At 53.1% G+C, this 23,310-nt stretch overlaps 1 protein-coding gene and 1 pseudogene across 1 annotated transcript in view; one reads left to right on the top strand and one right to left on the bottom strand.

Annotated features, from left to right (window-relative positions):
* CAMTA1 (calmodulin binding transcription activator 1) overlaps window positions 1–23,310 on the top strand; it is an 894,089-nt gene that overhangs the window by 128,415 nt on the left and 742,364 nt on the right. The gene's annotated exons all lie outside the window — the stretch shown is intronic.
* On the bottom strand, window positions 5,212–5,626 carry LOC137760823 (protein FAM136A pseudogene; annotated as a pseudogene).

Below are 23,310 nucleotides of genomic sequence, written 5' to 3' on the forward strand. Positions count from 1 at the left end.
TCTTCTGTGTTTGCAGAGCGCAGCGAACAGGGTCAGGAACCCACGCTGACTCTTCAATGGGGAAGTATTTAAAAGCTGGAGCTGTGCTCGCCTGTCCCCTAGCAGGTCTCTGCATGGGACCCTGTGGTTGCTGGGTCCGGGGTGCTTTGGGCCTGGTCCCCAGGCCGCCAGCCCTTCCGGCACCAGCGCCTCTTGCTGGGCTTCCGGCAGCTCGGAGCCTTCTACTGGGAGAGCTTTGTTTGTCATTGCTCGACAGCCAGGAAACTGAAGTGGCGGGCGAGGCACGGACCTGAAAGGGGGCTGCGTGTCCCCATTGCCGTCCTCCAGGTTGTCATCCTAAATTGCTCTACACCTGCTAATGAGGTGATGAGGCATCACCTTGCGTTTGGAGCAGCTGCGTTAATTACATCCTCACAGCCATCCCCTGTGCCCACCACTCCTGGCAGCTTCCTTTGCTTTAAATTAATAGACCAAATTAGAGGGAAATGGGGAGGGTGTCCCTGGAGGCCAGATGCCCTCTGCTTCTCGGACGCAGATGATGACTTTTGCTCAGGATCAGGAAGTGCAGTCTATAAGGCGGTCCCTGGAGGGCGTTTGGGCGCCCAGGAGGCCGCATGAATGAAGGTGGCTCCTTTGAGCTGAGAGGGCCCTGCCTGTGCTCATTTTCTTTGGCATCTCGTGCCCTCATGGGTGACGGGGAGGAGGGGCTGAGCGATTGTCCCACCTGCTGGCAATTATCGTCCATCCAGAAAATAGGACCTTAGTGACACACTTGAAAGCCTGGAAACAAAGCTCATCTGCAGAGTCTTTGCATGTGTTTTGTCATCTCTAAATACCCCGAAAGGTAGACCAACAGGGGGCAGGTGGCCCCCCTGCCCAAGGGCAGAGCAGGTCCAGGACCCAGAGCCCTCTTGCCAGGCCCCTCCCTTTACCGCATCCCTGCCTCCGGCTGCAAGGACAGGTAGCCGAGTCTGTGGCTTGAGCTGCGGAGGGCAGTTAACTTCCCTGAGCTATTTTCATCATCTGAAAAATGGGAACACCGAGCCTGCCTCTTGGGTCTGCTGTGAAACATCAACCCACAAACTTCATTACTTCTCTCTGCTTCCGTGCCTGCTGTGTGCTTCCTGCCCTGTGCCCAGCCTCAAGCTTATTCCTGGCACACGCTGGGTGTCTGGTACATATTCGCTGAGCAAGTGAAAGTGACAGTGATTTGCACAACGGAAGCTAAGGACACCCTACCCCTCGTCTCCCTGAATCCCTGCCCCCTTGCCTCCCCTCCCCTGCCCTCCACTGTAGCTGTAGCTGTAGCTGTAGCTGTAGCTGTAACTGTAGCTGTAACTGTAGGGCAGAGAGGTGATGCAGGGTGTTAGGATCCCTCAGCTGGTGGGTGGCCTGGAAGGGTGAGCAGTGCGAGCCTGGTTTGAGAAGTGTAAGAAAGGCTTTGCCTCCTTACTTTTTCACCTCAGTTGCTTGGGTTTCATCTGGATTAGCAGGTTTTTTAGGAGCCTCCCAGGAAGTCACACACTCTTGAGTTCATTGGCTTGGGTAGCCATAACCCTGAAGGTCAAGTCCTTTCCGATTGGCTGCTTCAGGATGCTTCGCAGGCCAGCGGGGTAAGCGGCGGTGGTGTCCCCGTTTGTTTCTGAATAAGACATTATTCCCAAGAAGTCAGCAAGTGTGAAAATGTGTGTTATCTTGCTAATGGGACACTAATGAAATATTAAAGTGCATCTCTCTTCCTGTCAGTTTCCTGGGAGCCACTCAATCCTCTTGATTCTAGTCTATCTTTACATAAAGAGCCCCAGGGAATTAACATTTCTTATACTTTTCAAAATAACCTTGGTATTTCTGCTGCCGCAGTGGAGAAGTTCGTAATTTCCACTTGGTGACCGGCTGGGTTGAGGCGCTCTCCCTCTGCAGGGGGTGCCCTACCTGGGGGGGGGGGGTCCCTTTGGTCGGTCCTTCCAGCACCTGTCCCCCTGGCTGACACCTTCTCCCAGCTCCCTTGTGGTCCCCACTGTCTCCCTCTCAGCAGAAGACTTGACCCCAGCGCACAGGGGATACTCTGTCGTAGCCACTCTGGGCTGAGCCAGGCCACTGCCAGTCGCCATGCATGGGTCACAGAATCCTCCCCACTACCCGGTCAGGCAGCAGGGGAGGCGTTTCTGTGCCCACTTTGCAGGGAAGGCAGCTTGGGCTCCGTGAGGTTAAGTGGCCTGCCCAAAGGTACCCCGCTAGTAGGTCAGAGGCAGGATTTGAACCCAGCCCACACCCCGTAACGCCAGCGCTAGGCTGCTTTCCCCAGCGCCCCCGTCCGGCTACAGGTGTGACCTACCCAGGTTGCCGTCAATGTGCCATGACCCTGAGTGAGTCACGTTATCTATGCTTCAGTTCCCCCTCTCTGAAAAGACCTAAGTGCCATCCTTCCTTCTCTATGTGTGAACGTTCCTGGGGACAGAGGCCATGGAGGAGGGGTTGGACTTCTGGGGCCAGTTTCTCCCCCTGGCCTCTAGATCGGAGCCCTCATCTTTGCTCTGGCCGCCACATCCTCTGGCTCAGATGCTTGGGGAGGTTGAGTCCCCTACACCCCCACCTGTGAGTCCCACACAGCTGGACACCGGCTCCATCAGGTTGCTCAGTGCTCTGCTGGGGAGCCTGCGGGTCCCCCCAGAGCCACTTGCCTTTGGGGTTCCCCACACCCCCATCCTTGTTGGGGTGCCGTCCCCAGCACAGTGCCATCATGGCAAGGGAGGCATTCTGCTCCTGGTGGCCGGCACCCTGCTTGATCCCCTGGAATTTTTGGCCAGGTGCTGGCCCCTGCCTAGAGTTCCTTGCTCCTCCCTCACCCCACTTAGCTTCTTCCAGCAGAGACTCAGGTCAGCTTCTTCCTGGAAGCTTCCACTAACTGTTTCCTACCCTGAATGCTGTTCTTTCTCTTCCTGAGTGTTTTTAAGTTGCTTTATGAATGAGCATTTCTGTGTGAGCCCCTCAAACTGTGCTGTGCCGGGCTCTGCGCTCCATGCTGGAGACCAAGCTGAGGAACGTGCAGAGGAGGGAGATGTGGGGAGGGGACCAGGAGAGACTCGCAGAGGAGGTGGCATGGATTTCGGTTCTGAAGGCAGAGTAGGATGTTTGAGAGGTAAAGAAGGGGCCCTTCCTAGGGGAAGGAATAGCACAAATGCAGGCATGGGAGCAGGCGAGGATGGATTTGGAGGCAAATGAATAGTCCATTTTGTCTGGAGCACAGGGTTCGTGTCAGCATCTTGAGAGGGGGAAAGACCCTGCACTAGGGCAAGGGTCTGTGTCAAATGGTCTAAACTGCCTTTGGGGGTGCTGAGCATAATCACAATTGGTTATTTCTGAGGGATTCTGGTTGCTGCCTTCCTCCCCCAGTTGAATGTAGGTTGCAAGAAGGCAGGGCTTTTTCACTCTTGTGTCTCTGGTGTTAGGACAGCACCTGATATATTTAACAGGTACTGAGTTCTCAAATGAATGAATGTGCACTTGAATTAAGGCAGAGCAATTCACACACAGAGCTACTAGCTAGGATGGCCTAGCTAGTGGCCATCCATGGCCCTTTATTGTGGCCTCTGGCCAGTGGTGCTAGTTGTAGGCTGCATGGGGTGCTGTCTGTCTCTTCTCAGCGCCTGGTCCTAGGCAGACCCATAGGGAGGGTGGCACAGGTGCATGGTTGGGTCACAGACCTTTCCCTCCTTGAGATGCAGCCCGCTTTGGCCTGGCTTGCGGAAGTCAGGGCTTTTAGTTCAGCAGGTCTGAGGAAACGGGGAGCCCCTGTTAGCCAGGAAGGTGCCAGGAGCCACCAACTCTGGGGCCAGTGTTCTGCTGCTTTCTCTCCCCTCCTCAGGAACACATTCTTGTCTCCATCCCACCAGCTTTTGTTTTTGAAGAAAAATGAAGTCTTATTTATTTTTAAAACCAAACCACTAGGAAAATGTATCACAGTCTTGAAACAGCAAACAGGCTATATTATCAAGTAATAAGTTGGTAAAAACGCAACAAGGTCCTTAATAAAACTATAAGGTGCCTGAACTGGGGCAAGAACTACGCATGTCGCACAAGTGGTATTTGGTAACGGGGGGCTGTCCTGTTTTTTGCTCTAAAGGAGTCACAGCTCGCCCCTGAGTTGCTGACTTTTTCTCCTTTGACCTTCGTGTTGCCAAGGGATTGTTTCAACAGAGCTCTGTTATTACAGGGGGCAAAGTAAGCAATACTGGGTTTAGGCTTTCATTCTATTTTGTTTTATGGAAACCAGATTTTTCCAAAGCCAGTACTTCATAACTCTCTTAATTAAGCAGCTAACAATTCCTCTTTCGCTGTTCATTCCTGAATACTAGCATACAGCACAGTCAAAATCCCCTTTCCCTTCAAGGGTGAGTGTCACTGCAAGACTGTCTTGTCACTCTGCTGACTCTGCTGCAGACAGCCTCAGGGCTCATCATGGCTGCCAGTTAGAGGGGAGGTTTTCTTCCCCTACCAGTGTGATAGTGCTTCTTATATTTTTTCAGAGTCTCCAGGCTGAAAGGTGTCACGTGTGAGAATTTTAAGAAATGCACATGCACATTTTGACGGCCAGAAATGAATATCCGCAAGGACCCTTTCAAAGTTTTTATCCAAACTACCTCTCCCAACCCTACATCTTAAAGTAACTTCATGTCCTTGTATATGAAACAAAACCAAGCAAAACAAATCCCCAGAAGTCCCCTTTCCCCTTCTAAATTAGTGACCTCATGGATTTTGTTTTATTTCCGGTTTGTGGAACATGTTGTAGTGGTCCTTCTGGTAAACGGGAGGTTGGCAACGAATAGAAACAGCTCTCCTCACACTGCACCAGATCATAAGCAGGTCAGATGAACCTGCCAGCCTGTTGGTATCTGTGTACTAAGAGAATCTGGTACCTTGGAGGGCTCTGGCTTGGTACAAGGGAGACGCTCTGTTGCCAGGATAAGCCCTGGCCACATGAAATTCAGGCTCACAAAAACTCTCCTGTGCTATCTCTGACCCAAATTTTAGCACCAGTTTTTTTCACTTTCTAGGATTCACACACAAAGAACCAGAGGCAAGTGACATAGGCCTTAAACTTGCTGCCATCCTTAATTTCCTCATTCATAAACTTTCCTTAGAAAACCCAAATCCCCGTTCCTCTTTTTAAATAGATTCCTGCCTTCAGCCCCGATGGCCAATAGCAGACAGCTACTTCCCAGTGGATGAGAGAGACTCCTTCATCTTCTTGGTCATGGTTGGGGTGAGGTTCACGTGGTCATCCACACACGTGGTCATGCAACTCTCCAGCCGCCGCTTCACCTGAAGCTCTTTACTCCCCGCATCCGTTGAATCTCTGGCTTTGTCGTTGCAGTGTATAGTGCACCGGGCCAGGCGGTCCTGGAACTTCTCCAACTCGCAGGTCCCCAGGGCCTGGGCTTGAGCCAGAGGTGCACGGCAGTGCTCAGTGCACTGGTGCACTTGCTGCATGGATGCCTGGCTGTCCTCACAGCAGCCGGTGCTGCACCGGAACGTGAGGCCCTGCATTTTCCGGATGTTCTCTCTCCACACTCTTCACCACAGAGTCCACTGCCTCCTGCACCCGGAGCTGCTGCAGCTCTGCCATGGCGACCCCGCGCAGCTCCCTGCCGTGCCGGCGCCCACATGCTCAACAGCTTTTTATCTTAATTTACGAGCCTGCTGTAGCACCAATGAAGACATACTGTACTGCCTGGGAAAAAAAAACACAGCAGAATTCTAATTCTGTACGATTCAAAGGCACGCCTTTGGCTGGAGCTGCTTCAGAAATAAGAAAAGCAGGAGACACAGCCTGCTTGGGCTGGACTTGTCAGGGAGCCTCGTCCTGGCTGTCTCCTATTGGCCTTGGGCTTAATTAAGCCTTCTGATTTATTTTTCAATTCACTATTTTTTGAAGAAAGAAAAGCTGCCTTAATGGAAGCTTTTAAAATCCAGGAGCTTTGGATTCCTCTACTTTGTCAGGCAAAAGTGGATTCATTTAGGTAGTTTTATCCAAAAAAATGCACATATTTATGAAGGTTTCAAAAATTAGATTTTTCACTCCTTTTACTCCAGGAACCTAAAATCCAAACTTGGAAGATAATTTTTTGTAGCGGGGTATGTGCATTCACTCAACTAAGAAATGTAGCAGTTCTCGAAGGTCTCAGAGTTTCTGCATCTCATGATTTCTTTGTCGGGTCCTCTTGGGGACTTGCTCCTGAGTCCTTTTCCTGCCCAGCCTCCTGATTTGGAGGTGTCGTGCGACTGCAGTTTGAGAAGTTTCACAAGAAGGTGAGGAGTGGCCAGAGGAGGGGGGATGGGGAGAATAGAGCTGAGTGAACCTTGCTTTTCAAGATGGGGGAGCCCAGCGCAGCCTGGATGGAGAGGGAGGGCTGGAGGAGGTGGTCTTTCTTTGCTGGAGGAAGGTCCATGGGCAGAGCCTGGGGGCGAGAGGAGATGGTGTGCCGTGGAGGGCGTGAGGGCCCACGTGGTGAATGAGCCAGAGGCAGCCGTGGGCCTCTGGCCTCCCCCTCCAGCAGCTGTGGCCACTGGCATGGTGGGAGACGCTGGTCTGGGGAGGAGAGTAGAGTCAGTGATGTTCACGGTCGCTGAGAAAGCGAGCAGGCAGCCCTGCTCCTGACCAAGCCTTTCTCTGAGGTCGGGGTCTGGGGGCGGGGTGGCCCTCCACCTCACAACCGAGAGTCCGGTCCCAGCATCATGCCACTCCCAGACTCCGGCGTGGGACCGATGCCCCCCTCCCCACCCCGGTCTGTGGCCGGTTGCTCTCTGGTGGGTCCCTCACGCTGGGTGTGGGCAGTGGAGCCCCCAAGTCTCCAGGGCACGTCCTGTGAACGCCCTCCTGTTCCCAGGCCCAGCTGCCTCGGAGGTGACCACGCTGCCTGGGAAGGGGTCGAGAAGGGGGCCGGGGTACACAGTGTCTCTGCGTTCTTCCTCTGTGCTTTCTCCTGCCACCGGGTGGGAATCCCCAGGACAGCAGAAATCTCCGGGTGTCTCCCTGGCTGGGGATCCCCCACCTGTCAGCACAGAGCCAGGCCTTTCCCAGGCATCACAAAGTAGAAAGCGCATCTGTTTTCCAAGAAAGGACGCTGAGAGAGATGGCCAAATTGAGTTAGGAGTGCCAGGAATCCAGACCCACGAGTTCCTGTAAGGCCCGCCTTACCTCTGAATTACAGCTGCTTTCCGCGTTTCTGCAGGGAAACCAAGCCGCTGTCCCCGTGGCATTTACAACAGCTTGATTTACAGGCCCGCATGTTCGCTGCACACTGCACATCCATTCTCTCTCCTTCTTTAAACTTTTAAGCCTTTGCCTTATGAATGAGGCCACTGATTTTCTAGGTTCCCTGGGCTTTTTATATGAGGTCTTTTTCTTTCTTCTCTGCTGGTTTCTCCATAAACATGTTCTGAACACCTACTCTGTGCAAGACCTGTGACGGGCTCCCCAGGGGTCCAGAAATGAACTTGGCAGAGTTCTGGGCCTCAAGGACTTTGCATTCAAGGGGGGGATGGGAGGGAAGCTGCCCAACATGCAGAGAAGTTCCCTACTCGGTGTCCCCGCTGAGCAACCCTGTAACGGACGCTTATTCTGCGCTGACGCCGTGTGAAGTGCTAGGGCCGAGTGCTGATGGCCAGGACCGACGAGGACCCCGAGCTCACCCCGTGGGGAGGGGGCGGTGTGTCAGGGGGTAGGAGGACAGGATCACAGGCCACTCCTGGAGCCCACAGCAAAGCCCGTGTGGTCTGGTGGGTGGGTCAGGGATGGTTTCTCTGAGTGAGTGATGGCTGAGCTGAGACCTGGGGGCTGAGCAGGAGGTCGCAGGTGAAGGGGCAGGGGGAGAGGAAATTGTTTCAGGCAGGGGGAGTTGCCCCGTGAAGATGTGGCATCCAGAGAGAGCATGGTGTGTCTGAGAAACCGCCCGAAGTCCAGAGAGTGTGCAGCGTGGAGCGAGGCGGAGGTCGGGGTGCTGGAGCTGTCTCCGCCCCAGGCGGAGCGGAGCCCAGACGGCGGTGGCCAGCGTGTGTCACGAGCCTGGGGAGACACCGGGGGGGCCCAGGTTGGGCGGCTGATGCGATTTCTGTTGCTCGGAGGAAAGGCCGGGGTGGCAAGACCGTACGTGAGGAAAACTGTTCAGAGACCCTGAACTTGCTGTCATTAATCTCAGTGACAACTGGGCCAGAGTGGGAGAGAAGTGACAGATTCGAGACATTGTTAAGGAGAGGAATCTGTAGGACTTGCTCATCAGTCCGACCTGGAGGGTGAGGGCTGGAGGGGAGCCAGCACAGCTCCAGGGCTTCTGTCTTGGCCCGCTGGGCTGGAGGAGGTCGCGTTCACTGCCACGTGGGACCCCCGGGGTGTACGGAAGCCTGCGGTTGGAGGCCCCTAGGAGACACCCGCGGGCAGTAGGATCTGTGTGTGTGTGTAAAGCTCAGAATCAAGGAGGGCCTGGGAAATACAGCTTCGGGAGTCAGCAGCAGCTACAGCCCGGGGAGTAGATAGAAACCCCCAAGGGGCACCGTGGACTGAGAGGGAAGGAGAGCCTCAGGGAGCCCCCCAGAGACACAGCATTTAAGGGGAGACAGAGGCAGAACCGCCAAGCAGTAGCAGCGAGGCCTTCTCAAGGGGGACGCTTGCACGCCCTCTTTGGTGCAGGACAGTGGCAGGACCTCAGAGACCCTGGGGCCCTGGGAGAAGACACGGGTCACTGGACCAATTGGACCAGCAGGACCGCAGCAGAGAAGGAGGAAGGAGCTCGGTCTGCCTGGGACCTAGGCTGGTGGGGCTGCGTCAGACCCAGCACCTGGGGGCCCAGACCCCCTGAGCCCCTGGGCCCTGCTCGCCTGTCTCTAACTTTCCTGCTGTGGCGAAGGCCTTCCCAGCTCCTCTTTGCAAAGAATTATGCGGTTCTTGACTGGAGCTCATGGAGCAGCCCTGACGCCGAAGAGAGAAAACATGTTTGAGGAAGAGGAGCCTTTCCCCCAGTCCTGAACCGGCCGCCTCTGGACGAGAAGACTGCTTTTTTAATCTAAAAGAACTTTACATTTATGCTTGACTGAAGCACAGGCCACTTTTGTCCTGGGAGCCAATGGGAAGCCGGGGTTTGGGTAATCTATACGAGGCCCCTTAGCTGCCCTGCATCTATCATCCCAAGTGACAGAATTTACATCATTAATCATTGGTGGCAATAGAAAAGTCATTGGAATAGAATGTTGTCACAGGATAAATGTCTCCCAATTGCATATAAATGTCTCGGCTTTACTGTACTGTTTGTGCTCGAGAAATACTGTGGTGGCTTCAAAATGGTATTTATCTGGCATCAGGAAGCCATCAACACTAGCCTGTCCTGCTCACACCCTCTCCCAAGGAAGCCTGGACTCCCCCCAGGGGCCTCAGCCTGGGGCCACCGCACACCTGGATTTGGGCAAAGGGAGGGGGTGCTGCTGGCTCCCGGGTGCTTTAGGGTGGCCGATGCCGTGAGGGTTAGAAAACGCTCCAGCCGAGTCATCCCGCCGTGACACCCTGGTCGTCGTCCCATGGCTAGAGGGATTTGTACCTTCCCTCTCCATGGCCACAGACCCTTTGATGCAGGGGAGAAAAGAATGTGAACCTGGCCGGGTTGCAAGGCCAGAGGGCCAGACGCTTCCAGGCGGCTTCACCGTTTCAGAAATCAAGCCCACAGCGTTTTTTTGGCTGGCGTCTCTCTGTTCCGTGACCTGAAAACACGCTGTTTTTGGAAAGTGCAGATCTGCTGACACCCTTTTCTGGAGGTCTGTGTGTTTCTCTCTGGGGAGAGCCGCCCTGCCTCGGATGGGCCAGATGCTGCTGGAGAAGGCGCTGGGCTTAGGAAGCGAGGCCCTTTCTGCTGGGATTTGAAGGAATTCTTTCTGCTTGAGCCTCAGGCTCTTCGTCCACTCAGGGTTCCTGGAGCCCTGCAGGGCCCGGTGGGGGGAGTGGGCACCCCCAGAAGCGGGGTGGGCACGCCAGGGGCCTGAGGCAGGGGGCTGCCTCGGGTGGAAGGGCTTGCAGGCCTGTTAAGGACCGACTCCGTGTGACCAACGAGCTGTGTTAAACCGGAGCCAGGTGTCTGAGCTGATAAGTCGGGGCAGGGCTTTGTGGAGTACATTTGGCGGGAGAAGAGGTAGCTCCCCTTTTCTGTAGGGAATTTCGTAGATCATGGCCTATCAGATATGGAAGTGATCTGAGGCCAGGTGGATCCCCGACTTTGGATGTCACAGACTGGTCAAATTTTAAAAACTTTAATTTGACCAAGTGAGGCCATTAAAAGCCAGTGGCCAGCTACTATATCATCATTTCATAAGTGGAAGAATATTCTAATACCAGCAATATAAGAGGGACATAATTTCAAGATAAAGAGTATTTCTCAAATGGAATAAATTTAGCTTTATGAAGAATTTGTTCTATTATACTTGTTTCATTTTGTTTTTTCTTGTTGTCTCTCGTTTTTTTAAAATCAAGAGAAAAGTCTGGCAAAAATCTGTTCCTGGTCCCCGGTCCCCTCATTTCAGGCGAGCAAAAGGGGGGAAGGTGTCTGGCCAGAGCCCCACAGCCAGCAAGGCTTGTGTATCGTCCCAGCTAACTCTGGCTTCATAACAAGTCACCTGAGACTTCGCAGAATCATTTATTATTACCACCTCTCCTGGTTCTGGGGGCCTGGCTGGGCCGGGCCAGGGGCTCTCACTTGGGGCCCCAGTGCTGCTGAGTCAGACGGTGGCTGGGCTGAGTCGTCCGGAGGGCCCCTCACTCCGTGTCTGGAAAGACGCAAACCCCTGGGGGCAGAGCAGCGGGGGGCTCCTTGAGCCTCCCTCCTTCTATGTGGTCTTCACGGCAGCTGCAGGACAGCCAGACTTCTCACGTGGGCCCTAGAGGTGCGAGTCCTGACGGAACCCAGGGGATGCTGTGTTGCCTTCATGAAGTCACATAGCATCACTTCTGTGAGCTTGTATTCAAGGAGGGGGGAATTACATGCTCTTCTTGTTGGGAGAAATGCCAAAGGGTTGGCTGACATGCTCTAAAGCCACCCCATGGCTCCCAAGTTCCCCTGAGAGCCAGGTTTTAATATGGGGTGCTGGGACCTTAGATCCCCCATCCCCTTACCTGTTCCAGGAACAAGTCTGGTGGACGATAAAGCAGGTGGCTCTCTGGTGATGGGGGGCAGTTTCCGCTTGCTGGTCGCTGCTTGCACTTCTCTGAAGTAATAAGTTTCATAGATAAGGGGTAGATTCCATCAAATAAGTATCAGTTAAGCTCTTTGATGATCATAAACGAGATGATGAATTAAAGTTAATCTAGAGAAATAACTGATAAAGAACAGAGACTTCAGGAATACAGCGTAAACTCGCAGAATTCCAAGCGCTCACTCTTTATAAGAAGGTGGCCTGCAGCCCTGCTTGAGCACCTGCTGTGTGCAGGCCCAGTGGTGTGCAGAGGTGAGGGGGATGCGAGCCTGAGCCCCCGAGTATCCGTGATCAGATTGGGGGCCTCCTCGGGGCACCCCGTCGGGACCAGAGCGTGGGCAGGGATGACAGCAGACCCTTATTAAACCCCTCTGCTCGGGGTGGGCTATTGGGCTGCTGGCTTTCAGCTCTGCAGCTCCCCGTCCGGGAGGTCTGTAAGGGCTTGCAGGGAGGTGAGGAGGAATAGCAGGCCACCCCAGAGCCACGTGGCCAGGCCCTGTGGGGACGCCCACAGCCCAGCCCCCAGCCTGTTCAAGCCGCACCGGGTGAAGCGCGGGCAGGTGGGGCAGGGAGATAGGTTTCCACCTCCACCAGCCTGGGGAGGGTCCCGCGTGGTTGCTCTCTGTGGGGATGAGCTGGCCAGACGGGGGGTTAAGGGTCAGCTGGGGCAGGAAGTCCATGTCCGTCACCGTTTCCTAGTTACTGGACACCAGGTGATCCCCCCCACCCCGCCCGGGTCTGGCCCAGTGTCCTGCCTCCACGGGGACCCCGGCTCCCATGAAAGCCTTCCGGGGTGTCCCTGGCCTCCGCCCCACGAGCTGTGTCTGTTCATGTGTCTCCCTGCTTGGGTGGCAGGCACCCCAGAGACCTCAGTCCTCTAAAGCCTCAGGGGGGAGCCTTCTTGTTTGCTCAGGGTGACAGGCGCCGTCCCCAGGAGGCCCTGCAGAGCTGCCCCACCATGTACCCGGCCCCCGCGTCCCCTGCGACTCCTGGGAAAACAGCGGGGAAGGCTTTGCGTTTCTGCCCAGCCCGCGGCCCCTCTGAGACCTCTCTTCCACCAGCGCCAGGCGAAGCGTGGGGGCCGTGAATGAGGTCCCGGGGAAGCTGGCCAGACGCCTACCCGTGGGCCTGCGGAGGGGCCAGCACCCGGGACAGAGCAGTGGATGGACAGACACACTTAACCTTCCCCACGGACTGCCCAGAGGCCTTGTTCTTTCCCTCTGAATCACTGAGACCTGCTGGGTTGGTGGGTAATTGTTTCATACTACAGCTCTTGCCAAAAGGAGGGGGGAAAACAGTTCCCCAAGGTATGGAAGTCATCAGAAACAAGGACCCCCTCCGAGGCCATCACGCAAGCTGGTTTGCAGCTTTGCAGATGAAGGGGCGACTGGGGTACGTTCCCGCATGGAAAGGAGATGGAGGCTGGCCAGGACCAGAAACGGCGCTGGGAGCACGGGCCAACCAGGCCTGGCCGAGGCCCACGACCTTGAGCAGGGCTGCTGGAGCCGAGAGTCAGGCCTGGGGCGTGGGCTCCCAGCGGCACCCGCTGCCACCCTGGCCCTCGGGAGTGCGGGGTGGTAACCGGGGGCCTGGCCTCTCCCTCCTTCGCCTCCTGGGTGTCGACGCTGCTTTTCTGATCTGGTGCCTGTGAGGAGGAAATATATATTTAGACTCTTCTGTACTTTCCGTGGTAACAGTCGCTTTATTCCTGGTGAAGAATGAGGAAAATGGGTCAGCTGTATTTACTAAGAAGCGTGTTCCAGCTCCTTTTCCGAGGCTATTTATAAACTTTAAAAAATGTGAGCTAAGTTTTTTGCATCTTACTGGAAGCCACAGTGCCTATGAATACCCTTTCTATTACTATACCGGGAATCTAGCACTTCGGATTTGAAACAAGTCAACTGGGGCAGATAGAAATCTTGCAAACAGTGATTTTGATGCACTCTGGCAGGATGGGTTTGCCTCATGGTCGGATTTCTCTGGGCATTTTCTTCGTGAGACCTAGTCTAGCTTTCCTGGGTGTGGCGAGTGGACCACACAGTCTGACCCTGGCCCCACTGGGCCCTCGGGGGCTGCAGGTCCCCGGGGTGGCGGGTGCCCGAAGCCTGGGGACTTGGGGAATTTCGGAATCGCTCATACATCCTTTGGGGCAACGGGGCCGTGGGCCGCTCCATGGCGGGCCCTGCTGGCTCGGCCCAGGGCTCACCTTCTCCCACGTCCTCTGTCTCTGATGCCTCGGCCCGTGTGTTGCAGGGTCACCGGTCCACTCACATTGTGCCCCGTGTGTGCACAGAAAACGTAGCTTCTCTCCTTCTCTCCGCGTGGCCTGACCTTGCTTTCGAGAGGGGAGGGCTGGGCTCCTAGATTTTAGGTCCACTCTGGGAGTGTAGTCAAATGGCTTGTAGCAGCCCCTGAGGGAACCCCTCTCTGTCTGGATGTTTTGGATCCCTGTTCAGTCTTTCTGAGCGCCCCTCCCCCGCTCCCCCCTGCCCCTTGGGGTTTGGGGAGGGGTGTGTGCTCGTGACCTGGTGGTGGCTGAGGGAGGGGTCCCTGCGCTCCACGGGTGGCTCCCTGGGTGCTGCTTGCAGAAAGGCTGGACGGATGAGCCCCAGGAGCCACCGGCCCATCTGGCCTCTGGGGAGGCAGCGCTGGAGGTGGAACTGGTCCACTTTTATCTTCTCAGCGTTCCAAGGCCCCTTCCAAAGCGGCCTCCGCATCCTGACCATCAGAGGCCTCAGCCTTCCTGCCTTCTCCCACCGAGGCGCTGGGGCCCACAGGTCACGGGGCACTAAGCCGCCTGGTGGGGATGTCTGTCCACCAGGAGGCAGGTCTTGGGGGGTCCTCCCCTCACTGCCTGAACAGCTGCGGGGGCCTTATTTCCTCTCTGTGCCCCCGCCTCCTAGGGGTATCACATCCATAATGAAGGTAATAATGATAATAAGAATTATCAGCAGTCACCACTCACTGATCACCTACTCTATGCCCAGCAGAGTTCTGCGCCCTCCTGTGTAGGGGCTGATTCCTCTTCAAGGCAAAGAGGGTTATTAGCGGGTGAAACAAGTTGTTCCAAGTCAGTTGCTCAGAACAGTACCCGGCAGCCTGAGTGTGAGCTCCGGGCGGTCCGGCATCCACGATTGCTCTCCCTCTCGCCCATCTACCTGCTCTGGAGCAGAAGTTCCCAAACTTTCTTGGTTCTTGGCACCCCGAGTGCCTCAGTGATTTTTTTTTTTTTTATGGCATCCCTAGGCTCAAAGAATACTTAACAGTTCCATTTATTAAACAGATCCAAACGCCTTAATAAATATTTGTGTCCTAACAACAGCCGCTTGAAAATATCATACTCATAATTTTTTATTTCATTCTTAAATTACCCAATTACTTACTAATGGGATATGTGTGCCCATCGGGGGCTGGACAGCTTTTCAAATCCCGGAGTCAGATTGGGTGCCGCCAACCCCACTTCCTGTTCCATCCAGATTTTTTCCAGGTCCTTCCTTCTTATCTCAGCAATCACTGAAAACTCAGCTTCACAGTGACATGATGTCCTCCAAAGGCTCGTAGGCTCCTCTCACGGTGAAACTGTTGTTCCAGCGGTGTCTGACAGGGGTCCGACGGATATTTAGTATTGCTTGTTTCCCTCAATAACTTAAAATATCCTGGGGTCTCATGAGTTCTCGGAGGCTCTCCAGAGTGCCTGGGTGCACAGTTTGGGAACCATGTTCCTAGGGCCTTTGGCTCCTCCTTGTTACCCAGGAAGCAGATCATTGACCCTCAGGTCTCAGACTCCTTGTACCCATCTGGGGGGTGGTGCGTGCGGGAGAGATGACAAGGATCTCGTGCCCACCTCCGTCCTCCCTCTCGGCCCCTCCCCAGTCTCTCCGGACAGGAAGGGGTGTTCCCTGCTCTCTCTCCCTCTGCATTTCATTCTCCTCCTGCCTGGGCATCAGCCAAGGGGTGAGGGTGTAGAGGGGCATCTTCTCCACACTCGAGGAAGAACCCAGGCCCCGGATTCAGAAAACCCTCCCTCTGAACAAAATGCTCTCCAATCTGCAGCCACGCTGCTTTCACTAACAAAAATCATGCCAGCCGTTCAGAGCTGAGAATTCCCTTTGTTGTTTCGGTGGGTACGTGTCCTCTCCTCTGCCTGAAGTACTGAAATCCGTTGCTTCAACGGGCAGGGAGCTCCCCAAGCCACTCGGTTTACAAGACAGCGAGTCTGAAAAGATTTCTAAAAGGCTGTGCCCACTTTGCAAGCATCAGAGGGGGAACCAGGTGTCTGTACCTTCCTGTTCAGCAGGTGCGTATGTCTTAGGTCGATGGTAGACCAGGTGGGCAGGGCTGCATCTTATTAAACAGGTTCTTCACCGCAGGTCCTTTGTGCTATTCCTGCTCTCACACAGCCCCTCCTCTTTACCTTTACTCCCGTCTGCCTTCCGCATCTTAACCCTCCCAGGGAAGAGTTGATTACCTCCGTCTCCCCTGGGAAGATGCGCCTGCCTGCCTTGTTCCCAGACAGGCCCTTCCCTGCCGTTCCAGCTGCGGCCACTGCACCCTCCCTCCGCCTGGGTCGGTTCCAAGATCTCACCAGGCTCATTCTCACTCGGGACCTTTGCTCTTGCTGTCGCCTCCACCTGGCCTCTCTATCTTCAGCCGCTCCCCTGCCACCGCAGCTCATTTTGATCTCACTTTAAATGTCGCTTCCCAAAAAGGCCGTCAGTGAGCCCCCGTCTAAAGGAGGCCCCCAGCCCCTCTGTTCAGTCCCCATGGCTCAGCCCCCGCAGAGACCCCGTCTGCATCGTGCTGTTTTCTCGGCACCCAGCGCTTTCTCAGAGCAGGGAACTTTTTTAACGGAAGGGACTTTCAGGGTCGCCAACATTGAATTTTGCCAAGTAAGACTTTGAAAAATTCCAGCGACCATATATCATCGGCATTTCATAACAGAAAAGTTGGAAGTACATGATCTCCGGATGAAGGACAGTTCTTCAGATGAAATCAGTTTGGCTTTATTGGGAACGTGTTGCACTGGCCCTTCTCTCATCTCGAAGAGGATGGATGGAAACCCTCACGGCACGACATGAGTCCGTCAGTGAGCGCTTTGGGGACTCCGTGGTCACCCTCCCAAGGCCGTCCTTGTTTCGTTCTCGTGACGTTTGTCCCCTTCGCTCGGCTGTGAGCTTCTGGTGGGGGGACCACACTTTAGACTTAAGTTGCCTTTGCTGGGCTTCACATGCCCGGGTTGGTCTCTGGAAGCTTCCAGATCTGCCCAGACGCCCCCTCCTGTAGCTTCGAGCCGGCCTCACCGCCCCTTGCTCCTTGGTGACTTGTCATCATCCGTCCACACGCCTGTCCCCCTGGTGGAGAGCCGGTGCCCAGACAGGGTCCAGGGCTCCCTCTGTTTTGTTCCCCGGGGCTGGCACCCGCGTCCCTCACTGTGCCGCGCGCTGCTTCGATCGGCTGAAGACAAACCCTCAGCCGGTGGTGACCGCGGACAAGTCCGTGACAGAGACCACCCTCAGGCCACAGTGCAGGGTATGCGACACGGAGCTGTCTGTCTGTCTGTCTCTCCAATACGGAATTTAGTTTCTACTTCAATCCTTCCTTCCACCAGGACGCAGAAACATAATCTCATTTAATTCTGGGGTTTCTCAGCGCATTTAAAGCTGCCCCTAAACCACCACTGGGTTTGTCGGTGTGTGAGGGGCAGGTGGAGGGAGGGGTCTGGCCCTCAGTTACCGCCATTTCCTCAGGTTCCTGGCTGCCACCCCATGTGGGTCACTGCTCTGCCCCCATGTCCCCTGGCCTCTCCAGGGCCAGGTTTCCTCAGCTGCTTCTATGCCCCTCTTGGGGGCTGAGGGACCCTTTTGCTGCCCCTGCTCCCCCAGCAGCGCTCTCTGTTCTCTGGGGCATAGGGTGCATGCCGTTGGCACCACGTAAGGAAGAAGACCCCTGCTGGGGACGATGGGCCTCTCTGGGGTCCTCGTGTCACCTGTCGCCAGGGCGGGAGCAGGTGGGACCACGCCCCACATGGCTTTGATTCTTCTGTTCTCTGTTCCACGTACCAACCCTTGCCTGTGGCAGAGATGCCCTCAGTCTGATTCGCATAAAAGGCTACAAGGAAGCGGGGGCCAAGAGAAACCTCTATTCACACCTCCCACCTGTGAACCCGCTGCAGATAAAGGTTCTGGTCGGGGCTTTTGCAGGGAGACTTCTAGGATGTCTGAGGAAGGAGGGAGGGTGCGGGCTGAGCCCCCATAGGGAGCTTGTTCAGAGGGGGTGTGGGCCAGTACCTGCTGGAGCTGTCGAGTGCTCTAGATTATTTGTTCATCTGTGTATTTGCATTTGCTTAAAACTTTCACTTTAGAAGTAATGCATGTTTAATGAGGAACAGTGAGGAGAGACAGAAAAACAAGTAGAATCAGAGTCATTTATCTCAGCACCTGGATTTATCTTTACATCTTGGTGGGTGTCTCTGAGATGGTTTAGTCATAAAAGCAGTGATAATTATAGCACCAAATATGGCTCTTGCATTGAGTGCTTAACGATGCCTCCTTCTAAGAATCACACAGATATTAATTGATTGAATCATAACAACCCTGTAGGGTGGATACGGCTGTTATCCTCATTTTCCAGAGAAGGACGCTGAGGCACAAAGTGTTTGTGTGATTTGTGTAAAGTCAGTCCGCTGGGGAGCCTGGCGGTGCACTCACACTGCACACCTGCACACAGGGTACGAATTTACGGCCAAGATACGCAGCAGTGATGCACCCGCCAGTCAGGGATCTTGTCCCAGTTTCTTTCAGGAGAAGAACCGTATTTCCCTCTGTGTCCTCGGGGCTCGCAACACCAATTTACTGAATGAATGAACGAATGAATGAATTCTGATGCACGCTTTTCCTCCACGAGTCACGGGCAAATTACTGTTCCTCCTGTTGGTTCCTCTCTTTCCTTTCCCTGCTCACAGCACATGCACATCCTGGGGGCCTCCTCACACAGCTCCAGGGGCCCCCTTCACCTTTTTAGTCTTTATCTAAAAATAGCGTCATTGAGGCATCTTTGACATATGATAAACTGCACATATTTAAAACGTACACCTTGGTGGGTTTTGACATCACCATCACCAGATCAAGAGAATGAAATGCCCAGCCCCCCAGAAGTGTCCTGGACCCCTTTGTAATTCCTCGCTCCAGGTCCGCCCCGCCTCCTTCCCTGGCACTGCTGTTCTGCTTTGCGTCACCATAGTTAGTTTGCGTTTCCTAGAGTGTTATCGAAATGGAATCCTACAGTCTGCACTCTTTTTTCAGTCTGCCTTATTTCACTCCACACAATTATTTGGCGGCTCGTCCACGTTGCAGGTATCAGTTCATTTCTTTTTATCGAAGAGCAGTGTTCCACTGTGTGGATAGGAGGTGATTTGTCCATTCACCTGTTGATGGACCTTTGGGTTGTTTCCAGTTTTTGACTCTTACAAATAAAGCTGATATGAACATTCGTGTGCAAGTCTCTGTATGGTCGTATGCTTTCTCTTCTCTTGGGTAAATACCTAAAAGTGGAAAGCCCGGGTCACATGGAAACTGCCAAACTGCTTTCCAAAGCAGCTGTACCATTTTACATTCCAACCAGCAGCAGGGGATGAGAGTCCGAGTTCCCTCACATCCTTGCCAACACTTTGTATGGTCATTCGCTTTCTTTTTATTATTTTTTTAGATTTATGTTATTGAAGCATAGTTGATTTACAATGCTGTGTTCATTTCTGCTGTACAGCGAAGTGAGTCAGTTATACATATATATACATTCTTTTTCCTATTCTTTTCCATTATGGTTTACCACAGGCTATTGAATATAGCTCCCTGGGCTCTACAGTAGGACCTTGTTGTTTATCCAGCTTATATGTAACAGTTTGCATCTGCTGACCTCAGACCCCCACACTCCCCCTCCCACCCACCCCCCGCCCCCTGGCGACCACGAGTCTGTTCTCTGTGTCCGCGAGTCTGCTTCCGTTTTGGATTTGCTTTAATTTTAGCCATTCTAGTAGGTGGTTGGTGGCACCTGGTCGTGGCTTTAATCTGCATTTCCTTAATAACTAATGATGTTCACACACTTAATTGCCACCCCTGTGTGTTCTTGGTGAAATATCTGTTCAAATCTTTTGTCCATTTCCAAAAAATTGGGTTACCTGTGTTTTTATTATTGGGTTTTGAGAGTTCTTTATATATTGTCTAGAGAAAGTCCTTTAGCAGATATAGGCTTTACAAAGATTTTCTTCTAGTCTGTGACTTCTCTTCATTCTCATAACGGTATCTTTTGAAGAACAGAAATTAATTTTGATGAAGTCCAGTTCATGGATCTTTTTGTTTTCATAGCTCATGCTTTTGGTGTTGTATCGAAGCAATCTTTGCCTAACCCAGGGTCACAGATATTTTCTCCTATGTTTTCTTACCAAAATTTTATACATTTAAACTTAGGTCTATAAGCCGCTTTGAGTTCATTTTTGTCTATGGGGTGAGGTATGGGGTGAGGTTCATTTTTCTTTTCTTTTTGCATGTGGATGTCCAGTTATTCCAGCACTATTTGTTGGAAAGCCTCCTGCTTCTCCACTGAGTTGCCTTTTGCTGCTTTATGGAAAATCATTCATTCACAGGTATGAGGGTCTGTTTCTGGACCCTGTTCTATTTCAGTGATCGGTTGTCTATCTTCACACCAAACCCACTGACTTGACTGCCGTAGCTTTATAATAAATAAAATCCTTAAAATCCTTAGAATCAAAGCCGTGTTAACTCTCCAACTTCATTCTTCTCTTTCAGAGCATTTTGGCAGCTCTGGGTCCTTTGTGCTTCCATATGGATTTTAGAATTGGCTCCCGTTTCTAAAACAAAGCCTGCTGGGGTCATGATTGGGATCCAGCCTCACGCTGTATTCTCTGTGGGTTCCCTCCTCCAGAGTTGTCACCTGGTTCCCCCTACACGGGACAGCTCTGGGGTCAAATGAGCGGCTGGGTGGGAAGGCACCTCAGTCAGTAGAAGGAGAGGGTGTTAGTATTTATAAAGCGTTTTCAGAGACACTTTGCATTGACCTTAGGGTGTCAAGATGTGATTTTGTTGTTGTTGTTGTTGTTGAGCTGGAGGTCTCTGCTGAAGAATGCAGACCTGATAGATTCCCAAATGCTTGTGGAAGCTTCCATCACTTGTGGTCCTGGGTCAGTCCTGGCAAGGAAACCGCTCTTCCTTTTGCAAAGTACACGTGGAGCTTTAATCCACCCGGGTGGCCTGCCAGAGGTTCCCCAGGTGTGAACGCCTGCCGACCTGGGTGGACCCACAGGTGACCCTGTGAGTGGGCACCGGGCAAGGATTTCCTTCTAGAACATTCCTTTGAGGAGGAAGGAGGAGACTCGGTAAATGCAGCCCTGCCCGGCTGGCCATGTCTCCATGTGTTCCTGGCCTTAACATGTGCGTGGAACCCCTCACCTCCTTCCAGGTGTGGTGTGCGGCCCGCAGGAGCTGCCGGAAGCCCTGCAGCAGGTGCCCCGTTCCCTCTGCTTTCCTGGGCCAGCTCTCAGGGAAGGTGTTCTGCAGGGGCCGTGTGGTCGGAGAGGAGGGAAAGGCTTCGAGGAAGCTCTGATGGGCCATTTCAGTGGGCTTTTCCGAGGACTGTGCACTAGGGGCTGCCCCTGGGGAGAAGGAGCTGTTAAACTGTCGAAATAAAAAGTCATCCAAACTCCTTAGGCCAATCGAAAGCACTTAACTCACACGACAGGCAGCAAAGGCAGCAGATTTCCCTGCAGTGTGTTATGGGGGGGGGTCGGGGGGAAAGGCTGTTGGGGAATTTAAAGAACAGAGGGAAAGTTTTAAAATACTGGAATCTACCTAGTCAATAATACATTAAATTTGGGATTCATAAAAAGTAATAGCGGTGAAAATCTCCCCAAATAAGTTTTTATTCTAGAATGGGATGGCAAATCTCCTGGAGCACTGGTTATCCCATAGGTGCGGTATTCTGAAATACAACCTGGGGCATATATATTGTCAAATAATAAAGTATTATGAAGCCAATCAGCTGTGAGCTCCCCCCTTGGCAGTTTGGAAGTAAAACCCTTTCTCCTTTACAAGGCCAAGTGACTCTTAATTCCTCCCAGGAGATTTCACGTTAAAATGTGTTCACTGCCAGCTGACAAAAGAGGCGAGTCCAGATTTATTACCCTGGCACCTGCAGCAAAAAAAAAAATGACGGATGATGAAAATATATTTAATTATCATTCCACGCCACATCTCTGCCTGCTCCAGTCACAGGGCTGCAGCTGTTGGCGCACACTTTATTTTAAAGTCAATGTGCTTATCTGGAGCGAAGGCTGCTAGCTCTGAGTAAATTGACTTGTGGGAGGAAAGGGTGGCGATCTTCTCTAGCCCCAGCCGAACAAATGCAGATTTGTATTCTGTGCACCTGCTTTAATTGTCTAATCCGCCCCACATCATATCAGCTCTGCGATTTGGCTTTTGTAAAGAAAACATTTGCAAGAAGTAAACTTTTCCGTGGCCTTTCTCAGCGGAAATGAATGATTTTCCTTCCTAGACTGTGAAGCTGAAGGTGGATGCTCATGTTTCTGGAGAAGTGTCTCAGACAGGAGGAGCCCTAGAGAGGCCCTGGCTGGACCCTCTTCTTCACCAGATGAGGACAGAGTCCAGAGGGCAGGCGCCGGGGCTCGCACGGTGGGAAGTCTGGGACTGGAGCCCTGGCCTCCTGGCTCCCGGGCAGCCCCTGTGTTCTTATGACTTGTGTCTGTGAGAGGTCCTGCCATTTGGAGTGATGAGCCTGAGTCTAGAGGATGATTCACAGAACTGCCCTCCTGTTTGTCTTCTGTTGGAGCCTTCTGGACAATGAAACCCTGGGAAGGGCAGCAGCGCTCTGACTTGGGTGAAATGTGTCAGATTTCGTGGAGTGCAGGTCAGGGGGAATCTGGCTTGGCTGTCAGGAGTGTGTACCATTAACCTGCACCTAAGATGATGCAATTTTCAACAAGAAAAGCCCAGATAATAGGCACTACATAATGTGACAATATTCCGGCTGTATCTCTTCTTATCGGGAGAAGCCGCTCAATGTTTTGTGTATGGTGGGATTTAGTACAAAGTGATGGAATTTCCACTGAAAGTAAAATACAATAACTGGATCAGCAGTTGGGATACAAGGGAGAGATGATGCTGAGTGTTTCTGACGGTGCCTTGTGTTGCCGGTGGCTGGAGGTGGATGCCTGTGGATGGGGGCAGGAGGGGATGAGGCACAGGGAGGGGCTCATTTCCTCTGACCTTCTCTTTGATGAGTAAGGATGCAAGACTGCATCTGCTGAGCCTGCAGGACCTGAGGCCGGGGGGAGGAAGGAGAGTTCTGTCTTATGGATTTGGGCTGTGAGCAGTGTTCTTAGCCACCAAGCTTTCCACGTATTGATCGGATTTTGTCCGTAAACCAGAGAGAGTCCATCCTCATTACCACCATCTTCCCCATCATCATCACCATCACCGTATTCCTCCTCCTCCTCCTCCATCACTTATTATGTACCAGGCCCTTGGCTGAGTCTTTCAAATTTGTCATCTCCTGTAATCCCATGAGGTAGATATTATTCTGCTTATTTTACAGATGAGAAAACTGAAGTTTAGGTAAGTGACAGAGCTAGGACTTGAAGCCAGATCCTGGAGCCCATTCCCTCAATTATACTTTTTCACTTAGGAAATTTAAATATATAGATTTAATTTTATAGGTTAAAGGAAGGAAAGAGAAAGCCAACTCTGTCCTTTTTAAGAAAAAAGTTTGAGGACATCAACAATTTTGAGTTTGAAGACTGATGCTTGGGGATTTCTGTTCCCATGTGGCTGACAGCCCCTCAGCTCTGGGGACTAGGACCTCTGGGAGAAGGCTGGTGGGGGGGGGGCAGAGCCGTGAGGGTACGTGGAGGAGGTGCTGGGGGTCCTGGCCCCAGGACTCCCCAGGGAGAGTCACAGCCTGCAGCAGGGAGCCCCAGTGGGAGGGGAGCCTCTGCTCCATTCTGGCAGTGCTGGAGCCGTCGCCCCTGGGGTGGGACAGGGACGGGGCCCTTTG

The sequence above is a fragment of the Eschrichtius robustus genome, chromosome 3 (assembly GCF_028021215.1).
Source record: "Eschrichtius robustus isolate mEscRob2 chromosome 3, mEscRob2.pri, whole genome shotgun sequence".
In the NCBI taxonomy this organism is placed as follows: domain Eukaryota; kingdom Metazoa; phylum Chordata; class Mammalia; order Artiodactyla; family Eschrichtiidae; genus Eschrichtius; species Eschrichtius robustus.